The following is a 9,762-nucleotide window of genomic DNA, read 5'->3' as shown; positions in this document are numbered from 1 at the left end:
TGACTTAAATTAAGTGTTCATCAGTTTCCACCATTACACTGCATATCGGGATTGGCTTGCATCTTATGAAAAATCTGATGGAGGGAGTGTGATTCTTGGAGATGATCACCTATGTAGGATTGCTGGTATGGGTGCTGTCAGGGTGAGGATGTATGATGGAGTCATAAGGACACTCACCAATGTCAAGCATGTACCAAAGCTAAAGAAGAATATGATATCCTTGGGTTACTTGGAGAAATAGGGGTATACTTTTAGTTGTCTGCCAGATAGTGAGTTTTTGAAGATTTCTAAGAGGGTATTGGTGGTGATGAAAGGGAGAAGACTGAGCAACAACCTATATAGGATGGAGGGCTCAGTAGTTACAGATAGTATGGAGGTATCTACGGTGGCATAGGAGGATCAGCTAGCCTACCAGCTGTGGCACTATTGTATGGGTCACATGAGTGATAGAGAACTCACCGGGTTGAGTAGGAGGGGTCTGATTCCAGCACTCAAAAAAGAGGGAGATGATCTTTATGAGCCTTGCATCTACAACAAATAGCATAGGATAAGGTTTGCCAATAGTACCAAATAGAGTGAAATTATTTTGGAGCTTGTTTACTCAGATATATGGGGACCAGCACCTATTTCAGCTTGGGGTGGAGCTAGATATTTTGTCATATTTATAGATGACTTCTCTAGGAGGGTATGGGTGTATTTGATCAGGAAAAAGTCAGAAATTTTTATCCGATTTAAAGCCTGGAGAGCTATGGTGGAGAAGGAGACAAGACAGCTAGTGAAGTGTCTGAGATCTAATAATGGAGGAGAATACACAAGCCTGGAGTTTAGGAGGTATTGGGTGGAAAATGGGATTAAGCACCATTACACGTGATGATGACTACTCAATACAATGGTGTTGCAGAGAGGATGAACTGAGTACTGACGGAGAAGGTCAGGAGCTTGAGGCTGCAAGCATTACTGTCCAAGTCTTTTTGGGGTGATGCTCTAACTTATGCTTGTTTTCTTATGAACAGGTCTCCCCATGGAAAGCTAAATGGAGGACTTTCAGAGATGGTCTGGAGTGAAAAGAAGGTGGAGCTTGGCCACCTGAAGATGTTCAGCTGCCCAGCTTATGCTTTGGTGGAGGAAGCCAAAGGGAGTAAGTTGGACCGAAGTCATAGAAGATGATCTTTATCAAGATTCCAAGAGGTATGAAGGGTTACTTACAGTGATATCCACATTCCTAGAAGTGCATCATCAGGAGAAATATGATCTTTTGATGAAAAGAGTAAATTGAAGAAGCCAGGAGGTGCTGGTGAAGTTGGTGAAGTGAAATTTGAGTGTAGGGGTAAAACGATAATTTTAAAACTTTTTCAAAATCAATATTTTACAGTAAAAATTATTAATTAATCTAATTAATTAATATGTATTTACCCAACACTAGGATCTAAATATGATATATAGTATGCAAGCATTTAAATTTAAAATTCAAACTTCTACAGTAAACAATTTACTGCTATGTGTTTAGAACACATTACCTTTGTGCGGATAGTTGATCGTCATAACCTGATCACCGTCGGAAGGGTCTGATCATTGCAATGCAGCCACATAGTGTGTCTAGCCTCTATGGATCATCCACACGAAGCCCTCGATCTGATCGGCTCCTTACGAATGCTAGTTTGTGACTGCACCTTTTTGATGACCGATGTTGATCGAACTCCTTCGATCAATGTTTGCCGACTCCTCGAATGCTCTAGATCATCAGCAAAGATGGTAGAGAGGTTGATGATGCTCTTCCTAAAGTTTGGTGGGCTCACGACACTCATAGCTCACGTTCTCACTTCCCGAACCCTAAGCCAAAACCCTAGGGTACACAAGAAAAGCTTGCACCCACTTCTCTTTCCTTTTCTCTTCTTTTCTTTTCTTTTCTCATGCAAGAAACCTCTCTCACGCCACCCTTTTTTCTCTGATGCTCTGTGCGCATGCCCTCTCTTATCTTCTATTTTTAAAATGATGCAAGATCGCATCTTTGCAGCATTTTTATCGCGTGAGATGATAAAGATAAGTGGTTGCTCATTTGAATTCAAATCGAATTTCAATTTAAATAACAACCAACTCATTCCTATCCACTCTATGCATGAAAAGAGAGGAGGCGTGGCTTCTCTTGTGCATGGAGAATTTACACGAGAAACTCTTTCTCGTATAAAACAAATGGCGCAAGAATAAGGCTAGGTGGCGCATGGATTGGTTGCTCATTCAAATTCAAACTTTCTTTTGAATTTGAATAGCCAACCAACCATCTTTATCCACCCATATGGCGCTCAAATGTGGGGCGTGGGAAGGCCTTTGCATGGGAGAAAATTCATGAGAAGTTGCTCTCATGAATTCAAATGAGCGTAGAAGAAGTGAGGTGGCGCAGGGAGTTGAATTCAAAAGGTGGTTTGATCATAATTGAACCAACCTAATCAAAATAGGTTAAGCACATGATAAATACTTAATTTAAGTCATTTAAAGCAAAAAATTATATTTAATTTATTTTATTTATTAAGAATTTGATGCTTCTTTTTATGATTTACAGGAAAGGGATCGTCGATACAAAGAGTCTGATTCGCATATCAAAAAGACTCAAGTTTGAAGAAAATTAGATTTAAAATAAAATTAAAATAAAAGAAGGATGCATACGGTATTAGAGAAAATGAAGATACTATGCAAGGAACCCAAAAAAGATATAGGCATCATTTTAAAGAAACAAAAGTTTCTTTTTGTAATCAAAAAGCCTAACAGAATGCGTGGTAGTGCGAGCGCACGGTGGGCACGGGCGCGCGGCAGTGCAGGCGCACGACGGGTGCGTGGCAGTGCGGGTGCGGGCGCACGGCATGGCGGGTTGGTGGAGAGTTGTGCTAGCGAACAGACGAACAGCAGATGGATCTGAAAATTAAAGGAAAAAAATATAATACTTGGAAATACTTCAAGAGGAAGAATTTGTATTTTCTTCATCTGCTTGTGATCTTTCCATCTCATCCATCCATCTTTTAGTCCTTAGTATTTTCTTTAGTCCCACATCTGAAAACCATATAAAACTCCTCTCTCTTAACACCTATAAAAAGGCTCTTATACTCCCATTTGAGGATTATCCCAGAAATTCTTTCAGAGCCTTGCATAGAGGAAGAGAAAGGGACTATTCCATGAGCAGCTAGGCTAGCAGTCTCGGGAGTGGAGAAGAAATTTTGTAACGACACAGAGTGGGTTTATTGTTCTAAACTTTCTTGTATTTCTTTATATGCAATAAAGATTATGCTTTTTATTTAAATCATCATGAGTTTTTTATTTGCTCTCTTTCATATGCTTTTATTTATGCTTTCCTGTTAGATTAATATTAGGACCAACTTTTACTTTCCAGAGATGCATCGTAATCTACGGGTACGGGGCATGTCGAAGAAAAAAAAGTTTTTTATCTAGTACTTTTTGGAGATGCACCATGATCTACGGGTACGGAGTGTGCTGAAGAAAGATAGGTATTTTTTCTAAGATTAATCGCATCTATTTAATTAAAAAAAAGAGATACAACTCTACTAGTGCAAAATTAATTCAAAACTTTCGAGCTCTTTATTTTCTAATTACATCAATTTTAAGATAATTTATTTTCTAAATCAAAATAATGCTTCTTTCTTTTATTTTGCAATCTCAACTTAGCCCAAGATCCCTGAGGATACGATCTTGACTTATCCTACCTATATAGTGAGTAGAGTTATTTTTGGTGCTATCAATGACTACACACCAAATTTTGGCACTGTTGTCGGGGATCTTGGCATGGTTGAATTAAAAAAAAAAAAAAACCTCTGACATTTCATAACACTTAACTAAAATAGCGTAACCTCAAATATAAAAATTTCTAACTTGATTGGACACCTTGTTTCTTTGCATTGCATCTCCATAATTAACTTTAAGGGCACAACCCATTAACTAAGATAAGGTGGGGATTTGATCACCCTTCCTTGGCCCACAAATCACTCCCTTGCATTTGTATAACCTAGATCTTAATCTAAAATTAATTAGACGTTGACCCCTAAGGATTTTGAGCTCATTAGGATAAGTGACCCTGAGAGTTGAACCAGGTTAGACTTGGTCAGTTAGCTGGTGTCTAGGAAAGTGGTTTGCGGGATGACTGGGCCCGAAGGAAGGTGGTTTTTAATTGGTTTCGTTCGCTGACCTGACCAATTTAATTGGTGTCTAAGAAAAGCAACGGGGGGACTCCCACCAACCTTACACTTATCTGGCCAATTGGTTGATCAAGCTCCGACTTGGAGGGCTTGAAGGCTAACTACAGTTAGGAGCTGTCTAGAACTAGGGTAACTTTAGGATAGAGAGTCCACTGTGTGCTAACTTGATTGTAATTAAAATCTAACCACAACTAATTCTTCTATTAGTTTTAGGACTTCTTAGGATCTCTTCTTTAGAACTCTCTCTCTCTTCTCTTCTCCTCTTAATAAAAAAAATAATAAAAAATAATAATAATAATAATCCTTAACAGACTAGGATAGTCCTATATAGACCTTTTAGTTGCATGTTAGGTCGACGATCACTAAAACCCGACTTACAACCATTAGACGAAGAATTAGAAAAGACTCTTAGGACTATCCGAGTTAGAAACATGGCTGCACCTGGTGAGGCTAATCCTCCACGCTCATTGAGAGAATATTTTACTCAATCCTCGTATACCTACTCTCCATGCATTCAAGCACCTCCAGTAGAAGCTACCCAATATGAGATTAAGTCTAGCATTATTCAAATGTTGCCATCATTCTACGAACTTAGTAACAAGGACCCATACAAACACTTGGATGAATTTCTTGAAATTTATTCTACAGTAAAAATCCAAAACTTCTCCGATGATGCCCTTAGGTTGAAACTGTTCCCTTTCTCACTTAAGGACAAAGCCAAGCATTGGTTAAACTCCTTAGACTCTATAACCATTTTAACTTGTAAACATCTTCAGAGAGAATTTCTCAAGAAATACTTTTCAATTGATAAAACAAATCAAATTAGAAAAGCTATCACTAATTTTTCTCAATTGAAGGGTGAACTTTTTCATGAGACATGGGAAAGGTTAAGGGACCTCATTCATAAATATCCACACCATGCTGTCCCTAAATGGCAACTTTATCAGTATTTTTATGATGGTCTATCGGAGAAACACCGACAAATGGTTGATGCATCATGTGGTGGGACATTCATGCTAAAGAGTGAGGATGAAGCCTGGCAGCTCTTTGAAATACTTAGTGAGAATTTCCTACATCATATGTCTGCCACCTCTAGAGAACAACCCATGCTTCAACAAAAAAGAAGTAGAATTTATCAGATTGGAAACATCATGGATATCCATAGTAAGGTAGATGAACTGTCCCAAAAATTAGACCGTCTTCTAAATACTGGACAATCCCTGATTCCATCTAACCCAATCCAAGAAGTTTGTGCATTGTGTGCAAGTCCAAACCATTTTGTTAGTGAATGCCCAACCGCACCTCAATTTTCTGAGTTTGTGCACGAGCAGATTCAGCAAGCTTAAGTCCAACAAGCTCGCAGACTAGGAAACGATCCATATTCGAACACCTATAACCCCAGCTAGAAAAACCATCCAAATTTTTCCTGGAGACCACAACTAGTGGTTGGCCCTGCCATACATTGACCTCAATATCAGGACCCAACATATAGGCATGGACCATACCATCAATTTCAAAATGCTCCTCAACCGTCTACTACTGGTCACAGCTCAGCTTTTGAGGAAAAAGTTCTGAAAGTACTAGAACGATTAGAAATCAACACTCAGACCCTTAACTCCCACACACAATCCATTGCTAAGCTAGAGACCCAAATAGGTCAACTAGCAACTGCATTCAGTAGGAGGGAAGGAGGAAAATTATCTAGCCAACCCAAGAGCAACCCAAGAGGGCAATTTGTGATTGAGAGCTCTAATACCCCAGAAGCTTTTTCTGAACACGCCAAATCAATCAAGACTCTGAGAAGTCGGAAGGTCATTGAACACACTAGTAAAACCAATGAGACTGACCCTAAACCTTTAATCGAAGCCAAATCACTCAAGAACAAGGAGGACCTTAAAATAGAAAATGAACCAACTGCACCAGAATCATCTTACTTGCCTAAAGCCCCATTTTCGGATGCCCTGAAAGCCCCTATTCCTGCAGATAAGAAGGGAGGAAGACTCGACGAGATTGTAGAATTATTTAAGCAAGTTAAAATTAATCTTCCCCTTCTAGACGCAATCAAACAGGTCCCTACTTATGCCAAATTTTTGAAAGATTTATGCATCCAAAAATGTAAATCTAGATCACAAATCCTAAAGAAAGTACATCTCACTAAACAGACTAGTTCTGTCTTCCAGCATGCTACTCCTCCAAAGCTTAAGGACCCAGGAGCCCCCATCATTTTCTGTGTTATAGGAGATTGTCACATTGAAAAAGCACTTCTGGACTTAGGGGTAAGTGTGAATCTTTTACCTAGTTCAGTATATAAATTTTTTGGATTCAAAGAACTGAAACCCACATCAGTCACACTGCAATTAGCTGACAGATCAATTAAGGAACCATGTGGAATGCTTGAGGATGTCTTGATCAAGGTAGATGAGTTTTATTTTTCAGTTGATTTTTTGGTTCTCGACATGGAACTAAGTGGCAACCCAAGATAAATTCTCATTATCTTAGGATGACCCTTCCTAGCTACAGCAAATGCATGCATTAATTGTAGGACAGGAGTCATGGATGTATCATTTGGGAATAAGAAACTGAGACTGAATGTGTTTGGTGCCTTCCAAAGACCATCAATGGATAGTTGCTTCGAAGTAGATATACTAGAAGACATTATAGAAGATGCAACACCCACAATTCTAGCACCAGACCCCTTAGATACTTGCTTGGCTCATTTTGGAGTGTATGACTTTAAAGGATATATGAAAGAAGTTAACATCTTGTTGGATACACCACACGATAAAACCACTCCTCCATGGACAATCAAGTATGAGCCATTGCCCACATTAGCCAGTACACCAATAGTCCCATCTTTAGAATCACCACCTATGTTAGAATTGAAACCCCTTCCAGCTACGCTCAAGTATGTATTTCGAGGACCCAATGACACTCTCCCGGCAATCATTGCATCAGACTTGATCCCTAATCAGGAAGCACAATTGATTGGTATTCTGAAGGAACACAAAGAGGCTATCAGTTGGTCCATTGCCGATTTAAAAGGAATTGACCCCTCCATTTGCATGCACCATATTCATTTTGAGGCAAATGCCAAACCCCATCGAGATATGCAGAGGAGATTGAACCCAAACATGCATGAAGTAGTAAAGAAAGAGGTGGTAAAGTGGTTAGATGCTGGAATCATCTACCCCATATCCGATAGTAAATGGGTCAGTCCCACTCAAGTAGTACCTAAGAAATCAGGTATTACTGTGGTTGAGAACGAAGAAGGTGAACTGCTTCCCACTCGCATATCATGTAGATGGCGAGTATGCATAGATTATAGAAAACTAAATGCCGTTACTAGGAAGGACCATTTTTCATTGCCCTTCATCGACCAAATCTTAGAATAGTTAGCAAGACAAAGTTTCTTCTATTTTCTTGATGGTTATTCAGGGTACAATCAAGTACCTGTATTTTTGAATGACCAAGAAAAGACTACCTTCACCTGTCCCTATGGCACCTTCGCTTTTTGGCGTTTGCCATTCGGGCTCTGCAATGCACCCGCTACATTTCAACAGTGCATACTGGCCATTTTTTCGGATATGGTGGACAAATATCTTGAAGTTTTTATAGATAATTTTTTTGTGTTTGGAACCACCTTTGAGGATTGTCTTCATAATCTTTTCAAAGTTCTTAAACGGTGTATGGAGATAAATCTCGTCCTAAGTTGGGAAAAGAGCTATTTCATGATGCGAAAAGGAATTGTATTAGGACATATTATTTCTGAAAGAGGGATCGAGGTAGATAAAGCCAAAGTTGAGGTCATTTCAAAACTACCACCCCCTACTTCGGTCCGACAAATACGATCCTTCTTAGGTCATGTCGAATTTTATAGATGCTTCATCAAAGACTTTAGCAAGATTTCAAGACCCCTGTGCAATCTATTGGCCAAGGACACACCATTTATCTTTGATGAAGACTGTTTGAAAGCATTCAACACATTACGAACAGCCTCGATAACAGCACCCATAATAAAACCCCCTGACTGGTCCATTGTTGCTCCTTGAATTGATTTTGATGATTACAAAGTATTTGAGGGGATTACTAATGATCTTGGCTTGGAAAAAGACTTATTGCATTTCAGGGGTAAAATCATAATTTTGTCAAGACCTGATTCAGAAGCCTCAAGAGCAAGGACTGAAGATGTACAATCTATTGGAGGAAATTTCAATATTTTTGGAACTATATTTTGTAAGAAAATCATATTTTTATTTTTGAGTCGACCCCATGAGTCGACTCATGGCTTAAAGGGCTGAACTGCATGCTAAAATTTTGGCCGACACTCTATGTGAGTCGATCCCATGTGTCGATCCCTTGGCATGAGTCGACCTCTGCTGCTTTGCAGGCCAAAATTACAGAACAGTCATTTTCTGTTCTGTTCCACAGAGGTCGACCCTATGAGTCGACCCATGAGCATGAGTCGACCTTATGAGTCGACCCTTGTGACGAAAAAGTTTCGCAATGGCTAGTTTTTAGCCCATTTCAATTGCATTTAATACTCATTTAATGTGCTCTAACGGCTCTATTTCAGCCCAGATTACTCTCCACCATTTTTTTTGAAGTTATATAAAGGGACTTAAAGGAGAGAATCAAAAAAAAAGAGAAGAATAAGAGAAAAAAATTTGAAAAAGGTTCTTCAAGCATTCTTGTCAACCCTGAGCAAGAGCCCACAAAAAGAGTTCAAGAAGCTTTCATTTCAAGTTCACCAACTCCTCAAGAGCTCATTCAAGTCTCCAACCACCTTGAGAAAATCAGAAAGAGCTTCCTTCTAATTGTGTAAAGTATATTTAAAGCATTATTTGCTCATTAAAGGAGCTACATCTGTACTTTTATATGATTAACTCCTATACTCTTTTTGAGTTGTTGTTTTTATTTTGGAAGGATTCCAAAATGAGGAAAGATTGATCCGAACCGTGAATCGGATTGTATTGGGTTGGCTTGTACCTAAAAAATAAGTGTTCTAGCTTGGGTTAGCTAGAGTCAGAGGTTCCGACGTTGTATTTGGGTTGAATACAGTTTAGTGGATTTGAATTCTCAAGTAAGAGCTTGGAGAGTGGATGTAGGTGCAAGGTTGGCACCGAACCACTATAAATCTTCTTGTTTGTGTTGTGCTTACTTGCTCTCCTTTTAAATTTCTTTATCCTCTTGCATTCTTGCATCCAACTTCTACACCTTGCATAAATTACACTCTCTATACTTATTTTGCTCATTGTTAAATAATCTTCATAGTTGTAAGTTAAGTTTAAAATTTTTAGAAACCCAATTCACCCCCTCTCTTGGGTTGCATGGCTGGGCAACAAGTGGTATCAGAGCTCGGTGCTCTTGCCCTACTTTGATTTAACCATCAAAGAGCTAAAGATCTATGGCAACTCAAGTTGGCACTTCTCTAGCCGAGGGACAGTCCACTAACTGACCTCCATTTTTCAATGGGTCAAACTATACCTATTGGAAAGCTCGGATGAAAATCTTCATTTAAGCACTTGACTATGATATATGAAGTATCATAGTAAATGGATCTCAC

The 9,762-nt window shown here is 39.0% G+C and overlaps 1 non-coding gene across 1 annotated transcript; it reads right to left on the bottom strand.

Annotated features, from left to right (window-relative positions):
* Window positions 1-5,018: 5,018 nt before the first annotated feature.
* On the bottom strand, window positions 5,019-5,124 carry LOC140854209 (small nucleolar RNA R71). The gene has a single exon (XR_012137342.1). It is a non-coding gene; the product is annotated as a small nucleolar RNA R71 (small nucleolar RNA).
* Between the last annotated feature and the right edge of the window lie 4,638 nt (window positions 5,125-9,762).

The sequence above is a fragment of the Elaeis guineensis genome, chromosome 15 (genome assembly GCF_000442705.2).
Source record: "Elaeis guineensis isolate ETL-2024a chromosome 15, EG11, whole genome shotgun sequence".
Taxonomy (NCBI): Eukaryota; Viridiplantae; Streptophyta; class Magnoliopsida; order Arecales; family Arecaceae; genus Elaeis; species Elaeis guineensis.
This window is presented reverse-complemented; position numbering and strand designations above follow the sequence as displayed.